Source organism: Aquarana catesbeiana, linkage group LG07, assembly GCF_042186555.1.
Source record: "Aquarana catesbeiana isolate 2022-GZ linkage group LG07, ASM4218655v1, whole genome shotgun sequence".
In the NCBI taxonomy this organism is placed as follows: Eukaryota; Metazoa; Chordata; class Amphibia; order Anura; family Ranidae; genus Aquarana; species Aquarana catesbeiana.
This window is the reverse complement of record NC_133330.1, coordinates 292,136,705-292,164,310: the sequence shown is the minus strand read 5'-3', so window position 1 is coordinate 292,164,310 and position 27,606 is coordinate 292,136,705. Positions and strand designations below refer to the sequence as shown.

The 27,606-nt window shown below is 42.6% G+C and overlaps 1 protein-coding gene across 2 annotated transcripts in view; it reads left to right on the top strand.

The window, feature by feature from the left end:
- Nucleotides 1-27,606, top strand: part of ZFYVE9 (zinc finger FYVE-type containing 9) — a 164,576-nt gene that overhangs the window by 26,761 nt on the left and 110,209 nt on the right. The gene's annotated exons all lie outside the window — the stretch shown is intronic.

Genomic DNA, 27,606 nt, shown 5'->3' with positions numbered 1-27,606 from the left:
TAATTATCCATTAAACAGGTTCCAGCAAACAGTTGATTATAAAGAAAACCCTTTCCCATTTTTTGCTGTCAGCAATGGCACCACATGGAAGAAAAATGTCACAAGACCTGAGAAACAAAATAATTTATTTACACAAGAAAGGTAAAGGCTACAAGATCAGCAAAGCTTTACTTATCAGTCAGAATACTTTAGCAAAAGTGATACAAAAATTTTACGAAGATGGAACTGCAGCCATCTCACAGAGACATCCAGGCCATCCACAGAAGTTAACACCTCGACAGGGGCTTCTTCTGATTAGAAGAGTTGAATAAAACCACCATGCAAGTTCACAGTAGTTAGCTAAAGAAGTATAAAACCAAACTGGGGTGATTGTTTTACATGACACAATACAGCATACAATGCACAGGAATGGCATGCATGAGTGTTGTCCACGAAGGAAGCCTCTTCTAAAGCCCATGCACAAAAAAGCCCACCTAGAATTTGCCAGGGCCCATACTGAGAAAGAAGAAGACTACTGGAACTCTGTACTTTGGAGTGGTGATACCAAGATAAATGTTTTTGGAACTGATGGTTTCAAAACTGTATAGCGTCGCAAAGGTGAGGAGTACAAAGAAAAATGCATGGTGCCTACAGTGACACATGGTGGTGGCAGTGTCCTTCTGTGGGTCTGCATGAGTGTCGGAGAGCTGCATTTCCTAGATGTTATCATGAATTCACAGATGTACTGCTCTATATTGAAAGAGAAGATGCTACCATCACTCCCTGTCCTTGGTCATCGTGCACTTTTCCAACATGACAATGATTCAAAACACACATCTGAGGCCACTGTTGCCTTTTTTAAAAACAGGGTGAAAGTGATTCAGTGGCCAAGTATGTCTCCTGATCTGAACCCAATTGAACACCTATGGGGAATTCTGAAGAGACAAGTTGAACATCACTCTCGATCCAGCATCCAGGCTCTAAAAGAGGTCATTCTTGAAGAATGGAAAGAGATAGATGTTGCAATATGTCGCTAACTTGTTCATTTCATGCCTAGAAGACTTGGTGCTATCCTTACAAATCACGGAGGTCATACAAAATACTAGATGTAGTAGTTTTTGTTGTGGGGTGTATTCATTTTTGCATCAACTAATTTGAGTAATACTGAAGATTTTGTAATCCAAGTTATATTATTAACCTTTCTTCCATGTAATGAGCTAAACAAATGTTCTCTAAAACCCAGCTTTGTCAAAATGTTGGAAAGAGATATTGATTAAAACCTTACTTTTCAAAAGGGGTGTATTCGTTTATGCTGAGCACTATGTGTGTGTGTGTGTATATATATATATATATATATATATATATATATATATGTGTGTGTGTGTGTGTATATATATATATATATATATATATATATATATATATATATATATATATATATATATATATATATTCTCTTAAAAAAAAAACTATGCAAGTAAAATAAATTACAAGTTGATCCTGCTGAAAATACAGTTAGCTCCTAACTTCATATAGTAAGCTGATGATGCTGCCTTTGCTACACTGACATCCAAAGAAATGTTTTTCCCTCTTGGACTACAGAACATCCCCATTTTTAGATGAGATGAGAAGTGTGGTGTTCTATAGTTCAACAAGGAACAACAAGTCAAGGCAGACAGCACTTGTGGGATTTCAGTACAGCATAGGCAGCATTGTCCGCTCACTACAGGTAGTTAGGATCAGCAGGTATTTTTCTGTACCTACAGCATATTTTACAAAGACAAAACATGAGAAAAATATGCATATATTGCAGAGATGTTACCACCTATGTTTGTTTTTAGATTTTGCACAGATATTTTCTGTGCATATGAAAGCAAGACAAATGTGCTTTTAGGTTGAGTTTTTATAATTGATGTTATCACTGGAACTGAATCCATTTGTTCAATATATAAAAAAAAAAGGTATAACGTATTAAATTTGAAGTCTGTGCAGCATACATGCTGGTTTCCCTGTTCTGTGCTTCAACCCTGTTGTTGAAATGCATAAAAGGGACATTTGTGTTGATCAAAAAGTGTTTTCATGAATGCAAAGCGAGTATGTTATTATAGAAGACATTGGCAAGCTGTTTTTGACTTGACAGTGTAAACGGCATCTGTGAATCACACTGGATGAATAAGGCATGGTTATGACAACCTTTTTGTAGGTCATCTCTGATCAGCATGTATCATTACATGGGTGGGCCTATGTACGCTGTGCTTTCTCAACTGTCAGGGTAGCTGTGGACCTCTGCTGTGTTTTAGATAAATTTGCTCTCATTACCGGCAGCAAACAGAGACTCTGATCTGTGAATTGTGTGACATGGACAATAGTTCTTGGCAGGGTGGATTTGATTTTAATCACAATTTAAATCGCTAGTAAAAAAGGCTTGATTTAAATCAACTTGAATCATAATTTTTAAAGAGCAACTGACATCTCTGTCCCACAGCGGTTCCTCCTCTGACCCGCTGTTGACTCATCGACAGTCCCTTTCACTTTAATGGGACGGCTGGTGATGCGGCAGTGACACAACAAGGTGAGGGACGTGGCGACAGCCGGTGAGTGGATGCCCGCTAAAAGGCGCTGCCATGATGAAACTGAAATGACAGGCGCTCTTTAAATGTAAGGACTTATTCTTGCTGGTAGTTAGAATCTTTAATATTTGCATACAAAATAAATATTTCCTATTAAGAATAATAAGCTGTCAGGTTAGTAAATATTCCCAAATTGGGTCTCTTTTACAGCCTGCTGCCATTTTGCTCCTCGAGGGAGGAATAAAGCACTTCAAGCTATGTGCCGAAAGATCACAAGGTTTATAAGCTGCTTTGGAAGGTTTTATTTTCATTTTTACTGCTTGCCCTTCCTCCTCACACTTAGAGCCTGGTACAAATGCATTTGTCTTCTCACAATCATACAGTTTGTAGTGCACATTGATTTGCAAAACAATGGGATAAAGGAACATTCCTGAACTTTGTTTTATGTGATGGTTACTGTAAAATTGTGTGATTGCATCGATGGGTGAACTAGAGATATTGCTGTACAAGGAGGATTTGGATTTTGTGGGAATTTCAGAGACCTGGTTCAACAGCTCTCATGATTGGCTGGCAAACATTCAAGGGTATACCCTATACCGCAAGGATAGAGAGGGTAAAAAAGGGGGAGGGGTATGCCTATATATCAAGAATAATGTACAAGTGAATGTGAGAGATGACATCACTGAGGGGGCTAGGGAGGAGGTGGAATCTTTATGGGTAGAGCTCCAAAGGGATGAAGCTAAGGGGAAAATAATACTGGGAGTATGCTATAGGCCCCCTAACCTGAGGGAAGAAGTGGAGACGGATCTCCTATCACAAATTGGATTAGCAGCAAGGATAGGAAGTGTTATCATAATGGGGGATTTTAATTATCCAGACATAGACTGGGCGGAGGGAACCGCGCATTCATTTAAGGCTCGCCAGTTCCTTAATGTCTTGCAGGACAATTTTATGGGTCAGATGGTAGACGCACCAACTAGAAATAAAACATTACTGGATCTACTGATTACCAACAATACAGACCTGATCACAGATGTGGAAATACAGGGCAATTTAGATAACAGCGATCACAGGTCAATTAGTTTCAGTATAAATCACACAAATAGGAAACATGAAGGGAACACAAAGACACTGAATTTCAAAAGACCCAACTTCCCTAAACTACAAACCTTGCTAAAAGGCATAAATTGGGATAAAATATTAGGAACAAAGAATACGGAGGAGAGATGGGTTTGCTTTAAGAGCATATTAAATAAGGGCATTAGCCAATGTATCCCATTGGGTAATAAATTTAAAAGAGCGAACAAACATCCTGGATAGCTTAACTCCAATGTAAAAATGCATATAAAAGCAAAGGAGAAGGCCTTCAAAAAATACAAGGTTGAGGGATCATCCTCAGCATTCAGACTTTATAAAGAATGCAACAAGAAATGTAAGGGTGCAATTAGGATGGCTAAGATAGAACATGAAAGACACATAGCGGAGGAGAGCAAAAAAAATCCCAAGAAATTCTTTAAGTATGTAAACAGTAAAAAAGGGAGGACAGACCATATTGGCCCCATAAAGAATGAGGAAGGACATCTGGTTACAAAGGATGGGGAGATGGCAAAGATATTGAATTTATTCTTCTCCTCAGTCTTCACGAGTGAATCGGGGGGCTTCAGTAACCAAAACTGCAGTGTTTATCCTCATGACACAACACAGGAAGCACCTACATGGTTAACAGAGGACGGAATTAAAATTAGACTTGAGAAACTTAACATTAATAAATCACCGGGACCAGATGGCTTGCATCCGAGGGTACTTAGGGAACTCAGTCAGGTGATTGCCAGACCGTTGTTCCTAATTTTTACAGACAGTCTATTGACTGGAATGGTACCAGCTGATTGGAGAAAAGCCAATGTAGCACCAATATTTAAAAAGGGCCCAAAAAACATCCCTGGGAATTACAGACCAGTTAGCCTAACATCGATAGTATGTAAACTCTTGGAGGGGATGATAAGGGACTATATACAAGATTTTAGTAATAAGAATGATATCATTAGCAGTAATCATCATGGATTCATGAAGAATCGTTCTTGCCAAACCAATCTATTAACCTTCTATGAGGAGGTGAGTTGCCATCTAGATAAAGGAAGACCCGTAGACGTGGTGTATCTGGATTTTGCAAAAGCATTTGACACAGTTCCCCATAAACGTTTACTGTACAAAATAAGGTGCGTTGGCATGGACCATAGGGTGAGTACATGGATTGAAAACTGGCTACAAGGGCGTGTTCAGAGGGTGGTGATAAATGGGGAGTACTCAGAATGGTCCGGGGTGGGTAGTGGGGTTCCCCAGGGTTCTGTGCTGGGACCAATCCTATTTAATTTGTTCATAAACGACCTGGAGGATGGGATAAACAGTTCAATCTCTGTATTTGCAGACGATACTAAGCTAAGCAGGGCAATAACTTCTCCGCAGGATGTGGAAATCTTGCAAAAAGACCTGAACAAATTAATGGGGTGGGCGACTACATGGCAAATGAGGTTCAATGTAGAAAAATGTAAAATAATGCATTTGGGTGGCAAAAATATGAATGCAATCTATACACTGGGGGGAGAACCTCTGGGGGAATCTAGGATGGAAAAGGACCTGGGGGTCCTAGTAGATGCAAACAGAATATTGGCATGCATTAAAAGGGGGATCAACTCCAGAGATAAAACGATAATTCTCCCGCTCTACAAGACTCTGGTCCGGCCGCACCTGGAGTATGCTGTCCAGTTCTGGGCACCAGTCCTCAGGAGGGACGTACTGGAAATGGAGCGAGTACAAAGAAGGGCAACAAAGCTAATAAAGGGTCTGGAGGATCTTAGTTATGAGGAAAGGTTGCGAGCACTGAACTTATTCTCTCTGGAGAAGAGACGCTTGAGAGGGGATATGATTTCAATTTACAAATACTGTACTGGTGACCCCACAATAGGGATAAAACTTTTTCGCAGAAGAGAGTTTAATAAGACTCGTGGCCACTCATTACAATTAGAAGAAAAGAGGTTTAACCTTAAATTACGTAGAGGGTTCTTTACTGTAAGAGCGGCAAGGATGTGGAATTCCCTTCCACAGGCGGTGGTCTCAGCGGGGAGCATTGATAGCTTCAAGAAACTATTAGATAATCACCTGAATGACCGCAACATACAGGGATATGTAATGTAATACTGACACATAATCACACACATAGGTTGGACTTGATGGACTTGTGTCTTTTTTCAACCTCACCTACTATGTAACTATGTAACCCAATAAAAATCAAAAAAATCTTTTTTTTTTTTTTTTTTTTTTTTTTTATATCCAACCTGGTTCTGGGATCAAACTGATCCATTCACTTGCATGGTTGCACCCTGCTTCCCATTACAATTACATTTTATGGCTCGTAGATGAATTTGCTGATATTATCACTCTATCTTCTAGCTTTCTGTTTAGGTTGCACAGTTAAAGCTTCGTCATCTGTCAGTTAGTTTTGCATGTATTGGAGCCTTGACAAGCCGATTCTCTGTGATGCAATGAATATAATTGGCCTGTTCAGGTAATTGTAATTTACAAGAGGGTTTTATATGCATAAGGGATTTGCACTTTTTAACAAGAGGCTGTGGTTGAAAATAAAGCTTGTTAATTAGCTAAGATTGCTGAATCACAAAATGCTGCCAATCGGCATGACAGTTTAGAGGGATTTTCGTCTTTATAATAGAACTACGGGAAAAAATAACATGAACATATAGTGTATGTTGTAGTCTGCATTAACGCAGCAGTTTCTATTTTTTAGCGTTTTATTACCTGTTTATCCTGCCAGTAGAGCTTGTTGATTTTCCACTTCTTTTAGTGCTAGGTTCACATCTATGCAGGTGGTTCCCACTACGGGTCTGCACCTGTTCCCACAGACTCAACCACCCGCACAGAAGAATGCAGGGGATGTGTGCCAGTGCCATCAATCCTTATTGCACACGCTGGAAATTGCTTCCACACCAGGAACTGCACTTGCAGTTCCCGTGCGGACTGCAATTCCAGAAATATTGCAGGGAACTTTTTTCTGGCATTTCAGGAAGCATGGCAGCCCATTTAAATGAATGGGCTGTCATGCCGGTGCACAATTGGGGCTTGCAGAGCCGCATCATTGTGAACCTAGCCTTACAGGGTGGCAGTGCTGTTTGCTCTGTAAAAAAAAATCACTGCATTGTTGTCCTACTGGGTAGTTTTTAGGTGGACTTAAAGGGGTTGTAAAGTCTCATGGTTTTTCACCTTGATGCATTCTAGGAAGTCTGACAGACTCATGTAGAGGAGAGCCAATCGGCTCCTGACAGGGGGGGTCTGCGCTGCCCCCCTCGGATGCCCACCCAGGACCACCAGGGATGGCCACCACTGATGACCACCAGGGATGGCATCCCTGGTGGCCATGGGTTGCAATGTGTGCCCACACATGATGCAATACCTACCAGTGCCTCCTAATCAGTGATGCCAATCAGTGCCATCTATCAGTGTCTATCCATGCCCATCAGTGCCACCTCATTCGTACTCATCAGTGCCACCTTATCAGTGCCCATCATTTAAGGAGAAAAACTTTTTTTTTCAAAATTTTCGGCCTTTTTTTTTATTTAGCAAAAAAGAAAAACCGAAGAGGTGATCAAATACCACCAAAAGAAAGCTCTATTTGTGGGAAGAAAATGAGAAAAATGTCTGGGTACAGCGTAGCATGACCGCGCAATTGTCATTTAAACAGCGACAGCACTGAAAGCTGAAAATTGGCTTGGGCAGGAAGGGGGGAAAGTGCCCTGTATTTAAGTGGTTAACAAAGAAAAGCCCTTCCCATAAGCTTTACTTATCAGTCAGAATACTGTAGCAGAAGTGTTATAAAAATTTAACAAAGATGGAACTGCAGTCATCTCACAAAGACATCCAAGCCATCCACGGAATTGAACCCCTCAACAGGAGCGTCTTCTGATTAAAAAGGGTTGAAGAAAATCGCCATGCAAGTTCACTGCAGTTAGCTAAAGAAGTAGAAAGGGATAGGATGATTGTTTCCTGTGACACAATACAGCGTACAATGCAGAGGAATGGCATGCATGGGTGTGGTCCACGATGGACGTCTATCCTAAAGCCCATGCACAAAAACCCCCCTAGAATTTGCCAGGGCCCATACCGAAAAAGACTACTGGGACTCTGTACTTTGGGGTGATGAGACCAAGATAAAGGTTTTTGGAACTGATGGCTTTGAAACTGGCTTCGGCGAGGAGTACATGGTGCCTATAGTAAAACGTGGTAGTGGCAGTGTTCTTCTGTGGGGCTGCATGAGTGCTGTTGGTGTTGGGGAGCTGCATTTCATTGATGGCGTCATAAATTCACAGATGTACTGCTTTATAATGAAAGAGAAGATGCTACTATCACTCCGTGCCCTTGGTCGTTGTGTGCTTTTCCATCATTACAATGAGCCAAAACACACATTTAAGACCACTGTTGAATTTCTGAAGAAGAAGGGGTGAAAATGATTCAGTGGCCAACTATGTCACCTATGGGGAATTCTGAAGAGACAAGTTGAGTATCACTCTCCATCCAGCATTTAGGCAATAAAAGAGGTCGGTCTTTAAGAATGGAAAAAGATAGATGTTGCCACATGCCTAGAAGACTTGGTGCTGTCCTTACAAATCATGGAGGTCATACAAAATACTAGATGTAGTAGTTTTTTTTTTTTTTTTTTGTGGGATGTATTCACTTTTGCATCAACTAAATTGAGTAAAACTGAAGATTTTTTTAATCTAAGTTATATTATTAACCTTAATTTCATGTAATGAGCTAAACAGATGTTCTCTAAAATTCAGTTTTGTCAAAATGTTGGAAATTGTTCTTGTGTTCATTGAGATATTGATTAAAACCGTACTTTTCAAAAGGGGTGTACTCGTTTATGCTGAATACTGTCCCACATGGTTGATAAACAGGTGAATATAGTTAATATTTTCAGATATTAAGCATTTGCCATCACAATTTCTTGAATTCACTGATGTTGGGATGATGTTACAGGAGGGCTATTGTGAATGGGTTTAATAAAAAAAAATGAGACTGTCGACTTAAAAAATAACTGATTTTTTAGGCTAAAAATTGTGTGCAATTGCACAAAATAGGTACCCCAAAAAATAGGTGGTGCTTAAAAAATGCTGCAGCTCCTCAATTTGGAGTCAAACTATCCTTTTACCTCTGGTGTAGGATGTGGGTTTTTTTTGTACTTCTGTAAAAATTTTAGTAGGAGAAAAAAGTGTTACACAATAGATACATACAGCTACTGTGTGCACAGTTATTAAGCAGGTGAGCATTTTGAACAAATCATAATTTTTATGCTTATTGTCCAACTCCAAAATGTATAAACTTGAATGTTTGTTGGATTTAAGCATATCCGGTATATCAAGGTGCGCATAATTATTAAGCAGCTTAATTTTCTCTTGCAAAATGGGCCAAAAAAGAGCTGTAACTGACACTGAAAAGTCAAAATGTTAAAGTCTTTCAGAGGGATGCATCACTCTTAAAATTGATAAGATATTGGTGTGTGGTCACAGAGCCATCAAATGTTTTGTCGCAAGAAACATGTTGAGAGAAAAAAAGACACAAATTAATGGCCAAAGATTTGAGAAGAATCAAACGTGAAGCTACCAGGAACCCATTATCCTCCAGTACTATCATATTCCAGAGCTGCAACCTACCTGGAGTGCCCAGAAGTACGAGGTGTTCATTGCTTAGAGACATGGCCAAGGTAAGGAAGGCTGAAACCCCCACTACCACTGAACAATACACATAAGTTGAAACGTCAAGACTGGGCCAAGAAATATCTGAAGACTTTAAGATTTTATAAAGGTTTAAGGGACTGATGAGATGAGAGTGACTCTTGACAGATCAGATAGATGGACCTGTGTCTGGACGCCAGCAAGCTGAAGGTGGGGTATGGGCTAGTATTAATAAAGATGAGCTAGTTGGACCTTTTCGGGTTGAAGATGGATTCAACATCAACTCCCAAACCTACTGCCAGTTTTTAGAAGACACTTTCTTCAAGCAGTGGTACACGAAAAAGTCTGCATCTTTCAAGAAGACCATGATATTTATACAGGAAATTCTCCTTCACATGCATCGAAGTACTCAACTGTGTGGCTAGCCAGTAAGGGCCTTAAAGGGGTTGTAAACCCTCGTGTTTTTTCACCATACAGTGTCTGTGGTTGCTGCTGTACAAAAAGTTGATCGTCAACAGATCAAGAAACTGACAGACTCCATGTATGGAAGGCTTATCACTGTTAATAAAAAGAAGGGTGGCTATATTGGTCACCGTTTGTATTTTTTTGTTGTTTTTGTTTTTTTGAAATGTCAAATGTTCATTTGTAAATGTTTAGTTGTTTGTTTATTAATCTCACTTTAACAGATGAAAATAAACAAGTGAGATGGGAAAATTTTAATTTAGCTGCATAATAATTCTGCCCACTAATAGCCCAATAAATGCGCACACAGATCTTTTCCTAAGAAAGCCAAAACCTCACTTTTACTTTAAATATTTAGGTTTGAGGTTTATTAACATTTTGGATTGAGAGCATTGTAGTTCAATTATGAAATTAATCCTCAAAAATACAACTTGCTTAACCACTTCCACCCCGGAAGGTTTTACCCCCTTAATGACCAGAGCACTTTTTACAATTTGGCACTGCGCTGCTTTAACAGGTGATTGTGCGGTCATGCAATGCTGTACCCAAACAAAATTTGCATCTTTTTTCCCCACAAATAGAGCTTTATTTTGGTGGTATTTAATCACCACCTGGGATTTTTATTTTTTGCGATTATAAACTAAAAATGTATGAACATTTTGAAAAAAAATTAATTTTTAATTTTTTTTTTTTTTTTTTTAATTTAAATTTTTTTATTTTTTGTTATAAAAAAAATCCAATAAACCCAATTTTAGTCATACATTTAGGCCAAAATGTATTCAGCCACATGTTTTGGGCAAAAAAAAAAATTCAATAAGTGTATATTGGTTTGCGCAAAAGTTATAGCGTCTACAAACTATGGTACATTTTCTGGAATTTATGCAGCTTTTAGTTTACCTGCCTATCTAATTTCTTGAGGTGCTAAAATAGAAGGGCAGTACAAAGTACAAGGAAATTGCTGAGAAGCATGCTGAGCCCATTGAATATTTTATTTTTTGTCACAAGTGATTGAAAAAAAAAAAAAAAAAAAAAGCTGTCACTGAAATTATATATTGTTCACACAAGCCATGGGTATATGTGGGATTACACCCCAAAATACATTCTGCTGCTTCTCCTGAGTACGGAGATACTACATGTGTGGGACTTTTCGGGAGCCTAGCTGCTTGCAGGACCCCGAAAACCAATCACTGCCTTCAGGGTTCTATGGGCGTAGATTTTTTTATTTCACTCACTAACTATCACAGTTTCGGAGGCCATGAAATGCCAAGATAGAACCCCCCCAAATGACCTCATTTTGGAAAGTAGACACCCCAAGCTATTTGCTGAGAGGCATAGTGAGTATTTTGCAGATCTCGCTTTTTGTCACAGTTTTGAAAAAAGAAAAAAAATGTTTTCCTTTTTTCTTTCTTTGTTTTCCATAACAAAAGAGAGCTGCAAAATACTCACCGTGCCTCTTAACAAATACCTTGGGGTGTCTACTTTCCAAAATGGGGTAATTTGGGGGGGGGTTGTGCTATCTTGACATTATTGACACAATTTTACGCCCTTAGAAATCCTGAAGGCGGTGATTGGTTTTTGGGGTCCTGTACGCGGCTAGGCTCCAAAAAAGGCTCACAAATGTGGTATCCACGTAATCGAGAGAGAGCAGCTTGGGGTGTCTACTTAGCTTGGGGTGTCTACTTTTCCTACGGCACTGGAGTCACGGATCTATCATGAGAGAAAACCCTGTTGCTGTCAAAATAAATCCATGCGGCAGCTGAATAGCGTACCTGCAAAGCAAACCATGGTAACAATAAATCACAGTATCAATAAAACTTTAACTCATTTTTTTTTTTATTGCAATCTGTGCAAAAAAAAAAAAAAATTTATATAACGACGCATTGGGGCAGTCCGCCCCTAATGTCCACCCCTGCCCCTATACTTCGGCATATATGCTCTTTTTTTAACTGTGGTGGTGAAATCACCTCCTACAGCGCTGGAGTCACGGATTTATGTATCGTGAGAGCAAACCCTGTTGCTGTCAAAATAAATAAATCAGTGCTTCAGCTGACTGGCGTACCTGCAAAGCAAACTATGGTTAACAATAGAACACAGTGACAGTACAGTAGAATGACATACCTGCAAAGCAAACACGGTAAAACACAGTAACAAAAACATTACAGTTAAGCATAAAATACAGTAAAACAGAGCAGAACAATAGAGAGAGAAGAAAAATAAAACGACAACTATTTTTGGCTTTTTTAATATATATATTTTAAAATAAAATAGATATATTTATGATAGACATATATTACCAGTTAAAATGGTGAAAAATTGACTCAACCTTTCTGTTGTCTCTGTGTGCCGCATGGAGAAAAGAAAGAGCAGCAAAGAATTGTCTGAGGATGTGAGAACATAAATTGTGGAAAAACATGGACAATCTTAAGGTTACAAGTCAATCTCCAGAGATCTTAATGTTTCTGTGTCCACTGTGCGCAACATTATCAAGAAGTTTACAGCCCACGGCATTGTAGCTAATCTCCCTGGATGTGAGAGAGTGCCAATAATTTTGTCCAGTCCATTTTTGGAGCTTTGTGCGGAATGTGTCAGATTTGGCTTTTTGTTTCTGGACTTTTTTTGTATCATACCAATACAAACAAAGGATATAAACATGTTAATGCCTAAACGTTTGTAATTGCAACAATATTCTGGGCGAAGTGGTGCATTATCTGACAGAAATGCAGTGGTGCCAATATTTTAGGCCCTTACTGTGTGTGTGTGTGTGTGTGTGTGTATGTATGTATGTATGTATATATGTATGTATATGTGTGTGTGTATATATATATATATATATATATATATATATATATATATATATATATATATATATATATATATTAAAATGTGTGTGTGTGCGCACATATATGTTACTTTTTTTTCTGTTTGCTGACACCACGAGGGGGCTGTAATTAGGGTTGCACCAATACCGTTTCTTTGTCGGCGGGTACGAGTATCAAAACTTTTGGTCAAGTAATTGCCAGGACGATACATTTGTGGTGCGATTTGAGCCCATACAAAATGAATGGGCTCAAATCGCACTGCAAAGAATTGCATGCAATTTGAACAGAAATGCGGTGTGATTCTGGTTCGAATTGCGTTCGCTTTCCCCCACTGCTTCTGTGTGAACCCAGGCTGAAGTCACTATGACAAGTCTGGGTTCACACAGGATTGGTGTGGGAAACTGCATGTCTTTTGGACAGGAATCGCACTGCATTTCTGTTCAAATTGCATGCGATTCTTTGCAGTGTGATTTGGGTCCATTCCTTTTGTATGGGCTCAAATTATACCGCAAAGTTATCAGTATTAGGTATTGCAGCATTTGCACGAGTAATGGTTCAACCCTAGCTGTAATAGGGGAGCCCCCAATGTTAGTGACAAGTAATCTTGATGGAAACATTAGGATCAACCCCTAATATCGCCCTGTCGTTAGTAAAAGTAGATTTGGGGACAGATACCCTTTTTGATCTGCTTATCTACCTGGTATCTTTTCTGAATTTTGGTAGCTTTGAACTTGGAAGTATACAGAGCTAGGCACTTCTGGGTTCGTTCTCGGCAGGAGAAGATTAGGAATTCATGTTCCCACACTCTGCCAACTTCTGCGCCATTCTCAAGGCTTCCGCAGTGGTCTACAGCTCAGAGGAGTAAGGGTATTCTTGGGAGGGGGGGCCCGATCACCTGCTGGCAGAGCCATTAATTTCCTTGTGGAATTATTGGGCAACTATACAATGATAGTAGGGCTATTCAACAATCCTCAGGATCTGACTGAAGTATGGTGACGTCACTCTCACCCAAGTGGCGCAGGCGAAAGTTGAAAGTAAGGTGAGTGTATTATCGAAATTAAAAATGGGCTTTTCTTTTTATTTATTGTGAGGTAGCATTTTGGGATTGGGTTGGCTCCACTTTAGCCTTATTTCTGAGTCTGCACCCTCACAAAGGATTCCTAAGGAACTCTTTGTGTAGCGTTAAGGCCAGGCATTTCACCTGCTACAGAAGTGATGTAACAGCCCAGGTAATTGAAAACTATGCAGAAATGCAATCTGGCCATGTTTTTGCTTAGGTAGGTTTTCCAGTCTCCCCAGTATAACCTTGCAATCTTTTCAAACAGATTGCATGTAGTGGCTGAAATTCTTCAACTGCGCTAATCTCTCTTGCTGAGATTAGTTTTCCCAGCTTGGGATGCTTTTGCTGATGGTGAACGGATCTTGCTGTTTTTATAAATCTCTGGAATACCATGTTTTAGTCACATTCTGGATGGACATTGTGTTCCGTTCAGTGCCAGCTGGTGTTTTGCTAGTTTTTATTTTGTGGTGAAAACAGTTGATTATTCACACTCAGAGAAGAAATTAGTCTGCTTTATGTATAAACATAGTATGCATTCAAGTTCTTAGGCAGTGCCTATTGTGAGGGAAGCTGAATGTACAATGCAGGATCACATTGCAGGAAGCTTTTCATATAATCCTAGTGTATGAAATAACCCATAATTCTTTCTACTCTAAGTTTTTGAGTGTCATTGAGGTTTTGATGTATTTATGTGTTGGTTAGGTCTGGATAGGTATTGTATTGCTTTGGATGAAGTAAACCTGTCAAATAGTACATACGTTAAAAAAAAAAAAAAAAAAAAATGACATTACATTATTGCAGCCCTGCATCCATTAATACATCCTTAAGACCCCTTTCACTCTGGGGTGCTTTTCAGGCGTTTTAGCGCTAAAAAAGAAAAGCGCCTCTCGTGCCCTGCGCTTGCAGGACGGGAAAAAAATTCCTGCAAGCAGCATTTTTATATAGCATTATACACCACTCCTAAACAGCCCCTGCCATTGAAATCAATGGGCAGTGCTGCCCCCCCCCCAGGGGGTTAAAAGTGCCCCGCTAGCAGCCAAAAGCGCAGCTATATTAGCGGTAAAGCACCGCTAAAACTAGCAGCGTTTTACCACTAACGCCCCTCGCTCCAGTGTGAAAGTAGCCTTAAAGTATTATTTGTAAATGCAAGCAGTGTCTGCACCTGAATTTGACTTGGTATTGGTATTTTGCACTCTACTGACAAAGAGAAGGTAAAGGTTTTAAATGCATTCTTCTCCACAGTTTTCACAAAGGAAAGGGGGGGGGGGGTTATAGTAGCCAAGGCTGTAATGTTAATAACACGGCAGAGAATGCACCATCATGGCTAACAGAAGACCGTATCAGAAATAGACTTCAAAAACTTAACATCAATAAGTCACCAGGACTAGATGTCTTACACCTGAAGGTCCTTAACCACTTCAGCCCCGGAAGGATTTACCCCCTTCCTGACCAGAGCACTTTTTACAATTTGGCACTGCGTCGCTTTAACTGCTAATTGCGCGGTCATGCAATGCTGTAACCAAACGAAATTTGCGTCCTTTTCTTCCCACAAATAGAGCTTTCTTTTGATGGTATTTGATCACCTCTGCCGTTTTTATTTTTTGCGCTATACACGGAAAAAGACCGAAAATTTTGAAAAAAAATGATATTTTCTACTTTTTGTTCTAAAAAAAATCCAATAAACTCAATTTTAGTCATACATTTAGGCCAAAATGTATTTGGCCACATGTCTTTGGTAAAAAAAATGTCAATAAGTGTATATTTATTGGTTTGCGCAAAAGTTATAGCGCCTACAAACTAGGGTACATTTTCTGGAATTTACACAGTCTTTAATTTATGACTGCCTATGTCATTTCTTGAGGTGCTAAAATGACAGGGCAGTACAAAACCCCCACAAATGACCCCATTTTGGAAAGTAGACACCCCAAGGAAATTGCTGAGAGGCATGTTGAGCCCATTGAATATTCATTTTTTTTGTCCCAAGTGATTGAATAATGAAAAAAAAAAAAAAAAGAAAATTACAAAAAGTTGTCACTAAATGATATATTGCTCACACAGGCCATGGGCCTATGTGGAATTGCACCCCAAAATACATTTAGCTGCTTCTCCTGAGTATGGGGATACCACATGTGTGGGACTTTTTGGGAGCCTAGCCGCATACGGGGCCCCGAAAACCAATCACTGCCTTCAGGATTTCTAAGGGCGTACATTTTTGATTTTACTCCTCACTACCTATCACAGTTTTGAAGGCCATAAAATGCCCAGATGGCACAAACCCCCCCCAAATGACCCCATTTTGGAAAGTAGACACCCCAAGCTATTTGCTGAGAGGCATGTTGAGTCCATGGAATATTTTATATTTTGACACAAGTTGCGGGAAAGTGACAATTTATTTATTTATTTTTTTTTTTTTTGCACAAAGTTGTCACTAAATGATATATTGCTCACACAGGTCATGGGCATATGTGGAATTGCACCCCAAAATACATTCTGCTGCTTCTCTTGAGTACGGGGATACCACATGTGTGGGACTTTTTAGGAGCCTAGCCGCGTACGGGACCCCGAAAACCAATCACCGCCTTCAGGATTTCTAAGGGTGTACATTTTTGATTTCACTCTTCACTGCCTATCACAGTTTCGGAGGCCATGGAATGCCCAGGTGGCACAAAACCCCCCCAAATGACCCCATTTTGGAAAGTAGACACCCCAAGCTATTTGCTGAGAGGCATGGTGAGTATTTTGCAGCTCTCATTTGTTTTTGAAAATGAAGAAAGACAAAAAAAAAAATTTTTTTTTTCTTTTTTTAATTTTCAAAACTTTGTGACAAAAAGTGAGGTCTGCAAAATACTCACTATACCTCTCAGCAAATAGCTTGGGGTGTCTACTTTCCAAAATGGGGTCATTTGGGGGGGGGTTTGTGCCACCTGGGCATTCCATGGCCTCCGAGACTGTGATAGGCAGTGAAGAGTGAAATCAAAAATTTACGCCCTTAGAAAGCCTGAAGGCGGTGCTTGGTTTTCGGGGTCCCATACGTGGCTAGGCTCCCAAAAAGTCTCACACATGTGGTATCCCCGTACTCAGGAGAAGCAACAGAATGTATTTTGGGGTGTAATTTCACATATTCCCATGGCATGTTTGAGCAATATATAATTTAGTGACAACTTTGTGCAAAAAAAAAAAAAAATAATAATAATTTGTCTCTTTCCCGCAACTTGTGTCACAATATAAAATATTCCATGGACTCGACATGCCTCTCAGCAAATAGCTTGGGGTGTCTACTTTCCAAAATGGGGTCATTTGGGGGGGTTTGAACTGTCCTGGCATTTTATGCACAACATTTAGAAGCTTATGTCACACATCACCCACTCTTCTAACCACTTGAAGACAAAGCCCTTTCTGACACTTTTTGATTACATGAAAAAATTATTTTTTTTTGCAAGAAAATTACTTTGAACCCCCACACATTATATATTTTTTTAAAGCAAATGCCCTACAGATTAAAATGGTGGGTGTTTAATTTTTTTTTTTCACACAGTATTTGCGCAGCGATTTTTCAAACGCATTTTTTGGGGAAAAAACACACTTTTTTACATTTTAATGCACTAAAACACACTATATTGCCCAAATGTTTGATGAAATAAAAAAGATGATCTTAGGCCGAGTACATGGATACCAAACATGACATGCTTTACAACTGCGCACAAACGTGCAGTGACAACAAAATAAATACATTTTTAAAAGCCTTTAAAAGCCTTTACAGGTTACCACTTTAGATTTACAGAGGAGGTCTACTGCTAAAATTACTGCCCTCGATCTGACCGTCGCGGTGATACCTCACATGCATGGTGCAATTGCTGTTTACATTTGACGCCAGACCGACGCTTGCGTTCGCCTTAGCGCGAGAGCAGGGGGGACAGGGGTGCTTTTTTTTTTTTTTTTTTTTTTTTTTTCTTTATTATTTTTTTGCTTTTTTATCTTATTTTAAAACTGTTCCTTTCATTTTTTTTTTTTTTAATCATTTTTATTGTTATCTCAGGGAATGTAAATATCCCCTATGATAGCAATAGGTAGTGACAGGTACTCTTTTTTGAAAAAATTGGGTTCTATTAGACCCTAGATTTCTCCTCTGCCCTCAAAGCATCTGACCACACCAAGATCGGTGTGATAAAATGCTTCCCCAATTTCCCAATGGCGCTATTTACATCCGGCGAAATCTAAGTCATAAAATGCTCGTAGCTTCCGGTTTCTTAGGCCATAGAGATGTTTGGAGCCACTCTGGTCTCTGATCAGGTCTATGGTCAGCTGGCTGAATCACCGGCTGCATTCTCAGGTTCCCTGTTGAGACAGGAGAGCCAGAGAAAAACACGGAAGACGGTGAGGGGGGGGGGGCATTCTCTCCCACTGCTTGTAAAAGCAGTCTAGAGGCTAATTAGCCGCTAGGATTGCTTCTACATGAAAGCCGACCGCTGGCTGAAAAGAATGATACCAAGATGATACCTAAACCTGCAAGCATCATTCTGGTATAACCACTCAAAGTCGTGAATGCTGTACTCAGACAAAAATATGGTTAACAATAAAGCACAGTAAACGGTAAAGTATAAAAAATTGCAGACCTGAAAAGCAAACATGATAAAACATAATAACAATAAAACATTGCAGAATAGAATACAGTAAAAAAGAGCAGAACAATAGAGAGAATAGAGAGAGAGAGAATAGAGAGAGAACAATAAAACGACAACTATTATTTTTTATTCTATATTTTTGTTTGTGTTTTTTTTTTTTTTTTTTTTCACTTTTTTTGTAACTGTAACTTTTATAACTGTAACCGGTTCCAGGTTCGGGTCTCTCAAAATGCGATGGCATCTTGGGAGACCCTGTGAAAGTGTGCCTAGTCTGTGCAATGCTGTACCCTACGCTAATACTCAGCTAGTGAATGGTAGCGTTCAAAACATTCACCAATGCAAAGACCAGGATTGTCAGGACAGGAGGGACAATAATAGCGGGTGTCATGCCTATATCCGCGCTTGCTGCAGACACAACATCTTTTTGGGGGGGGTTCGTTGGGTAGGGGTACTCGGGAGGACATAAAAATGCCTCTCATGCAGCCGACTGCATTTGGTTGGGGATGTGAATGGGGGAAGTACGGGCGCTGCAGAAGTGGTGGGTTCCCAATTAGGATTGGCGAATGCAGCAGGAAGGGCATTATGGGCACGACGGGCCTGTGTTTGTCTTTTTGGTGGCAGCGGGACACTACTTGTGCTTGCCACCTCACCAGCTTGAACTGCACTTATGGGACTCGCCACGTCACCAAGTGTTACTGCAGTGCTGGTTTGACTACGACCGGGGTGTACTAGGCCGCTGGCGCTTGCCAGTTCACCAAAACGCTACCAAAAAAACTGTTAACGATCGCAGGGATCAGGCCTGACTCTGCGAACGCTGCAGTTATGCATTTAGTGTTTTGTAAGTGACAGTGATCGATCGATACTGCACTTGGGTGGGCTGGGCTGGGCCGGGCGGAGGGGCAAAACGCAGGTGCTAGCAGGTATCTGGGCTGATCCCGCTAACACTGCGTTTTTGGGAACCCTAAACTGCTGGGGACGCCAGTATAGATCTGATCGGATCAGATATTGATCAGTTCAGATACTATACCACTAAGGGAGGTGTACAGTGCGTGCGTGGGTGTTAGCGCTACTGGCACTAACCTGACGCTGCCTGGGGCTGGTGCTTGCCAGTTCACCAAAACGCTACAAAAAAAACTGTTAGCGATCGCAGGGATCAGGCCTGACTCTGCGAACGCTGCAGTTATGCGTTTAGTGTTTTGTAAGTGACAGTGATCGATCGATACTGCACTTGGGTGGGCTGGGCTGGGCCGGGCGGAGGGGTAAAACGCAGTTGCTAGCAGGTATCTGGGTTGATCCCGCTAACACTGCGTTTTTGGGAACCCTAAACTGCTGGGGACGCCAGTATAGATCTGATCGGATCAGATATTGATGCGTTCAGATACTATACCACTAAGGGAGGTGTACGGTGCGTGGGTGTTAGCGGTACTGGCACTAACCTGACGCTGCCTGGGGCTGGTGCTTGCCATTTCACCAAAATGCTACCAAAAAAACTGTTAGCGATCGCAGGGATCAGGCCTGACTCAGCGAACGCTGCAGTTATGCGTTTAGTGTTTTGTAAGTGACAGTGATCGATCGATACTGCACTTGGGTGGGCTGGGCCGAGCTGGGCGGAGGGGCAAAACGCAGGTGCTAGCAGGTATCTGGGCTGATCCCGCTAACACTGTGTTTTTGGGAACCCTAAACTGCTGGGGACGCCAGTATAGATCTGATCGGATCAGATATTGATGCGATCAGATACTATACCACTAAGGGAGGCGTATGCTGCGTGCGTGGGTGTTAGCGGTACTGGCGCTAATCTGACCCTGCCTGGGGCGACGCATATCACCGCCGGGCGATCAGGGGGCTAAATCTTTATTCGGTAATAAACGGCGGGTTCCCTGACACTATAAAAAATAAACAAACTAACCAGCGTCACCCGTAACGGTTATACAGTGATCAGTGGTGAAAGGGTTAACTAGGGGGCAATCAAGGGGTTAAAACATTTATTAGATAGTATATGGGGGTCCCTGTCGCTATAAAACTCTGACGGCGAACCTAAATATTTACGTCCCTAACTAGCATCACCAGCGACACTAATACAGCGATCAGAAAAATGATCGCTTAGCGACACTGGTGACAGGGGGTGATCAAGGGGTTAAAACTTTATTAGGGGGGGTTAGGGGGGTACCCTAGACCTACAGGGGGCCTAACACTCACTGCCCTGACACTGTAACTGTCACAAACTGACACCAATACAGTAATCAGAAAAAAAAAAAAAAAAAAAAAAAAAAACTGCTGGTGTCAGTTTGTGACAGGGGGGGGGGGGTGATTGGGGGGGGATCGGGGGGCGATCGGGGGGGGGATCGGGGTGTTTAGTGTGCCTGGCATGTTCTACTGTGTGTGTAGTGTTGGTGCACTTACATTGCAGTCTTCTCTCCTCGGCCCGGAACGGAAAATACCGAGCCGAGGAGAGATGACATCATTTCCTCTGCCTCTGTGTACAATACAGAGGCAGGGAAATGATCCCATTGGCTGAGAGCGATCGCGAGTGGGGGGCCACGAATGGATGGCCTCCCCCTCACCTCCGATCGCCGGGGGAGATTTGCCGACCGCCGCAGGCACCGGGGGGGGGTCCGATCGGACCCCCCACCCGCGGGCAGGCAAGGACGTACATATACGTCCTTTTGCCTGCCCGTGCCGCTCTGTCGACGTATATAGTCGTGCGGCGGTCGGCAAGTGGTTAAGGAACTCAGTCAGGTTATAGCCAGACCATTGTTCCTAATTTTTTGAACCGATAACTGACCGGATGGGTGCCAGCTGATTGGTGAAAAGCCAACATTGTACCAATATTTAAAAAAGGGCAGAAATTTATCCCTGGGAACTATAGGCCAGTTAGCCTAACCTCAATAATATGCAAGCTATTGGAGGGGATGATAAGGGATCAGTAATAAAATCAATATCATTAGTGGTAATCAGCACGGATTCATGAAGAATTGTTTTTGCCAGACCAATCTATTAACCTTCTATGAAGAAGTGGGCTGCCATCTCTAGATAAAGAAAGGCCTGTGGATGTGGTGAATCTGGTTTTTGCAAAGGCATTTGATACAGTTGCCCACAAACATTTACTGTACAAACTGAGGTCTATCAGCATGGCTACAGGGGCGGGTCCAAAGGGTGGTGATAAATAGCAAGTGCTCGGAATGGTCCTGTGTGGTAAGCAAGGTCCCCCAAGGATCTGTCCTGGGACCAATTCTGTTTAATTTATTCATTAATGATATAGAGGATGGGATAAATAGCTCAATCTCAGTATTTGCAGATGATACAAAGTTAAGCAGGGCAAAAACTTCTAAGCAGGATGTGAAAACCTTAAGGGCCCTTTCACACTGGGGCGGTTTGCAGTCGCTATTGCGCTAATAATAGCGCCTGCAAACCGACCCGAAAGTCCCGCTGCTTTGTCTCCAGTGTGAAAGCCCCGAGGGCTTCTCCCACCCAAATCGCTTTGAAGCCTCCGGGCAACCAGACCCTGTTCTGGGAACACAGAAAACCATAAACTGTTTTTCTCAACTCAGAACACTATTCTGGAGCCCCTCACGTACATGAGACCCCTGTGGAGCAGGGTGAAAGATCAGTCCAAGGGGCAGGCAAAATTATGGTCAAGAGGCCAAGGTCAGTGCAGGTAAAAGGCAGAAATAGACGGTAGGCAGAGGCAAAGTCGATACAGTCCGCGGTCAGTTCACGTGAAAGGCAGAAACATGGCGGATAAACAATGCATGCAGGCAGAGGCATAGTCGAGAAACAGGCCAGGGTCAGTTCACATGGAAGACAATGATATGGCACCAGGGAAATATTCAGAACAGAAATTGAAAATGGGGAAATGGCAGTATTAGATATATGGGCTAATAGTTTACAAGAGTGTGACAGTGTCTGAAGCATTCTCCGATGCAAAGGCCAGGTTGGGAGGGACATTGGGGACAATGGAAGCTGGTGTCTTTCCTAACTCCTCTTTTGGTGCACACCCGACATTTTTTTTGGCGTCGTCTTCCGGATCCTGATGGTGGAATATGGTCCGGAAAATGGAGCTCATGTAGTCTGCTGACACAATCGGAACGAATGCTTTCTGGGGGGGATACTTGTTAATAGATCAGGGCAGTGACAATGTCTTCAATAAACTTTATGAAGGTGTTGGGTGTTTCAGTCGATTTTTGGTAGATGATGAAAGAATTTAAAAGGGCCAAATGAAAAAGTATTTTGCGACTTTTTTGTACCAGAAGAGGGATTTTAGTGTTGATAAATAGGGCTGCAACATTTGATCATTTAAATCAGCCCCCCCCCCATGAATTTATTGTACTCAATGATACAGGAAGGCTTTCGAACGGGACCGCGTCGTCTGCGAAGTTCCACTGAGGTGTCATCATGGATGGTGGACATGATGTACACATCTTTCCTATCCCCCCACTTCACAGCCAACACTTCCTCATTCCTCAAGCTTCATTCCCCCCTTTGTAGCATTGTGGTGACTAGACTCTGTGGGAAGCCCTTTCTGTTTTTCCTTGCTGTACCGCAGGCCAGAGTATTTTTCAGGTATAGGTAGCGGAGAAGGGGCAAACTGGTGTAGTAGTTGTCCATGTAAATGTGATACCCCTTTTAGAGGAGTGGGAATGCCAACTCCCAAACAATTTTTCCACTTATTCCCATGTATGATGGACACTCAGGGGGCTGGAGCTGGGGAGTCTTTGCCTTCGTACACGTGGAATGAGTGCACATATCCGGTGGAGCTTTCACAGAGCTTGTTGAGCTTCAATCCATACCTCGCCCTCTTTCTGGGGATATATTGTTTGATTCCCAGCCGGCCTGTGAAACGGACCAAGGATTCGTCCACAGAGATGTTTTTGTCAGGGATATAAAGTTCGGCAAAAAAAAATCAATTAGGGGGCTAATTTTATAGTTTATCAAAGTTTGGGTGATTTCAGGGGGGCACTGTGAGTTATCACAGAAATGCAGGAACCACAATTATAATTTCATATCGCGACCTGAACATGACGGATGAAAAAATTGGCATGTGGTGGACAGGGTTGGTCGACCAGTATTTATGCACTTCATTTTTTTTTTTTTGTAAGCCCCATGTTGAGCGTTAGGCCTAAAAACAATTTAAGCTCCTCCACTGTTAGGGGTCTCCATTCAAAAGGGTGGGTATAGCTTGAGCTGGGGTTGTTTTCAGTGAATTGTTGGGCAAAAAGATTGGTTTGGTCCACGATGCCTTGAACTAATTTGTCAGGGAAAAATAAATTAAAAAAATACATTTGGGAAAAACCTGCAGTGTTGACCTGCACACCTGTGCTGTGAAAGGGGGGATCGTGGCTGACCCTGTGCTAGAAGGCAGCCACAATGGGTTTGCCAAGGCATCTGGAAGCTGATTCTTTGGCGTGCACTTGTGCTGGGCCTTTCCTCCTGGGTTCTAGCAGCGCTTGTGCTGGGCCTCTCCCCCTGGGGTCTAGCGCCGTTGGCACTGCTGGTAGCTGCCTGGTGTTCAGACCATCTTCTTTTTGGACGGACTGCTTCCTCCTCTGATTTGGATCCTGATGTGCTGCCTTCGGGGGGCTCATATTCCGAACCAGAATCGGAATCAGAACTGGGCGGTGAGAGCTCCCCGTTGCTCTCATTTGCCAGACTCAGAATCTGATATGCCTCTTCTGGGTTGTATAACTTTCTGGACATAGTGGCTGTATGACGGGTACTCTGGTGGCAAGTACTCTGGTGGCGGGTACTCTGGTGGCAGGTACTAGGATGACAGGTACTCTGATGAGGTGGCAGGTACTGCCTGGTGTTCAGACCGTCTTCTTTTTGGACGGACTGCTTCCTCCTCTGATTCGGATGCTGATGTGCTGCCTTCGGGGGGCTCATATTCCGAACCAGAATCGGAATCAGAACTGGGCGGTGAGGGCTCCCGTTGCTCTTATTGGTCAGACTCAGAATCTGATATGCCTCTTCTGGGGTGTATAACTTTCTGGACATAGTGGCTGTATGACGGGTACTCTGGTGTCGGGTACACTGGTGAGGTGGCGGGTACTCTGGTGGCGGGTACTCTGATGAGGTGGCAGATACTCTGATGAGGTGGCAGGTACTGCCTGGTGTTCAGACCGTCTTCTTTTTGGACGGACTGCTTCCTCCTCTGATTCGGATCCTGATGTGCTGCCTTCGGGGGGCTCATATTCCGAACCAGAATCGGAATCAGAACTGGGCGGTGAGGGCTCCTGTTGCTCTCACTGGTCAGAATCAGGATCTGATATGCCTCTTCTGGGATGTATAACTTTCTGGACATAGTGGATGTATGACAGATACTCTGGTGGCGGGTACTCTGATGAGATGGCAGGTACTCTGGTGGCGGGTATTCTGGTGAGGTGGTGGGTGGTGAGGTGGCGGGTACTCTGGTGACAGGTACTAGGATGACGGTACTCTGGTGGTGGGTAGGCGGGTACTCTGAGGTGTCGGGTACTCTGGTGGTGGGTGCTCTGGTAGCAGGTACTCTGATGAGGTGGCAGGTACTCTGATGTGGTGCCTTCGGGGGGCTCATATTCCGAACCAGAATCGGAATCAGAACTGGGCGGTGAGTGCTCCTCTTGCTCTCATGGGCCAGACTCAGAATCTGATATGCCTCTTCTGGGTTGTATAACTTTCTGGACATGTGGCTGTATGACGGGTACTCTGGTGGCAAGTACTCGGTGAGATGGCAGGTACTCTGGTGGCGGATACTCTGGTGAGGTGGTGGGTGGTGAGGTGGTGGGTACTCTGGTGGCAGGTACTAGGATGACAGGTGCCCTGGTGGTGGGTACTCTGGTGGTGGGTACTCTGGTGGTGGGTACTCTGATGAGGTGGCAGGTACTCTGGTGGCGGGTACTCTGATGAGGTGGCAGGTACTCTGAAAAGGTGGCGGGTACTCTGGTGGCGGGTGCTCTGGTGGCGGGTGCTCTGGTGGCGGGTGCTCTGGTGGCGGGTACTCTGGTGGCGGGTACTCTGATGAGGTGGCGGTTACTCTGGTGGCGGGTACTCTGGTGGCAGGTACTCTGATGAGGTGGCAGGTACTTTGGTGGCGGGTACTTTGGTGGCAGATACTTTGGTGGCAGGTACTCTGGTGGCGGATACTCTGATGGCAGGTACTCTGGTGGCGTGGCGGGTACTCTGATGGATAGGTACTAGGATGACAGGTATGACAGGTACTCCTGATGACAGGTCTTCTTTATTTAGGGGGGGCAGTCTGGGCACAGTAGTATATATAGATATAGTACTGTATATCTGTAACTCACTGTTAGCTGATATTCTCCTCACACTGGATCTGTGTGTGAAGAGGAGAACCTAGCAACAGCAGTTACACCTCAGGTTTGTTTACATTTAGTGGCCGGCTGTGATTGGACACTGGCGGTCACGTGGTAAAGAGCCAATTTCATTGGCTCTTTACCCTGATCGGGGCTGGGCTGTATCCGAAGGAAAAGCCTCAGCCCCGATCGCCGCTTGCATGAGCGCCGTGCATGCCGCTTCACATGCCGTTCTGCATAGTAACCGGCTGTGATTGGATACAGCTTGTCACACTGCTCCCCACGCTCCGCAATCCGCTCATTACCCTCATCGGGACACGCCGGATCTCCGATCGCCGCGCTGCGGGGGCCCGCAGTAGCGACGGTAAGCCGAGGACGCCCTATGACGCCCGCCCAGGATGGGAGATCCCATCTGTGGACGTCATATGACTATGAATGGGTAATGAAGTTGTTAATTATCACAACATACAGGGATATACAATGTACCATTGACATAAACACAAGCGCACACACCACAGGTTGAACTGGATGGACTGGTGTCTTTTTTTCAACCTCACCACCTATGTAACTATATGTACTGTAGAGCAGAGCTTGGGGGGGGGCAGGAAGCAGCACAGGAAACTAATAAGGTGTGCTGCAGTGCAAGGAACACACTGATAGGAGGAGCAAAGTGACAGGTGCGATCTTTAGTGTGCTCTTTCTCTCTTCAACGATCAGTCACAGGTTGGGTACGAGATTTCCAAGGAAAAGTAAAACTGTAGCAGAAAAAAGATCAGGTCTCCTTCCCTTTCTGGATAGGGCTGCACTGTGTGGCAGAGCTTTGTCAATCTCAGGACTGGGTGGACAGAAATACATTATAAGAAAAAAAAAAAAAAAAGGTAATTTTGAAATTGATGGCAGCAACATGTCTCAATAAATTTGGGACAGAGTAATAAAAAACTGACAAAATAATTGATACTAACAAGGAAGAGCTAAAAGAACATTGTGCAACAAATTAGGTTAAAGTGGTAGTGAACTGTGGACTTAAATAAAAATTCTCCTTTAAGGCAATGGCATAACGTGCTAGTATGCATTGCATATAAGCACATTATGATATGCTCACCACTGACAGGGGTTCCATCCTCCCTCCCCTGGTCTTCCTTCCGGGTTTGCCGGCTCCGGTCCTGTGAATGACTGAGCCACTGCTATGCATGGGAGTCACGGTTTACAGCACAGAGCTTTGAAGGGGCGGCACGGGTATGCTGTCTCTTCAGAGCACATGTTGGTAGCGTCACTGGCTGCATCCAGTGTTAATATTGCCGAAACACCGCAAGTTTAAAAGATATTCACTGTGCCTACAGGTAAGCCTTAATATAATATTATTTAAGTTGAAAAGCAGAGTTTACTACCACTTTAATTGGCAGAAGGTCAGTAACATGTTTGAATATAAAGAGCATCTTTGAGAGTCTCAGTGTCTCAGAAGTAAAGATAGGCAGAGGTTCACTAATCTGTGAAAAGCTGTGTCCAAAAAAATTGACGAACAATTTCAGAATAATGTTCCCCAATGTAGAATTGAAAAGACTTTAAATATATCCTCATCTACAGTACATAATATCAAGAGTCCAAGAATCTGGAGAAATCTCTGTGCGTGATCTTCGGGCCCTCAGATGCAGTGCATTAAAAAAACAAAAAAAAACCAAAACATGACTCTGTGATGGACATCGCTGCATCAGGCTCAGGAATACTTCCAAAAATCATTGTCTGTGAACACAGTTCACTGTGGCATCCAAAAATGCAAAGTAAAGCTCTATCATGCAAAGAAGAAGCCATATCTGAACATGATCCAGAAACATTGCTGTCTTCTCTGTGCCAAATCTCATTTAAAATGCTCTTTTGCAAAGTGGAAATATGTTCTGTGGTCAGATGAATCAAATTTTGATATTCTTTTTGGCAACCAGTTCTCTGGACTATAGAGGAGAGGGACCTTCTTGCTTATCAGCGCTCAGTTTAAAAGCCTGCATCTCTGCTGGTATGGGGGTGCACTAGTGCGTATGGAATGGTCAGCTTGCACATCTAGAAAGGCACC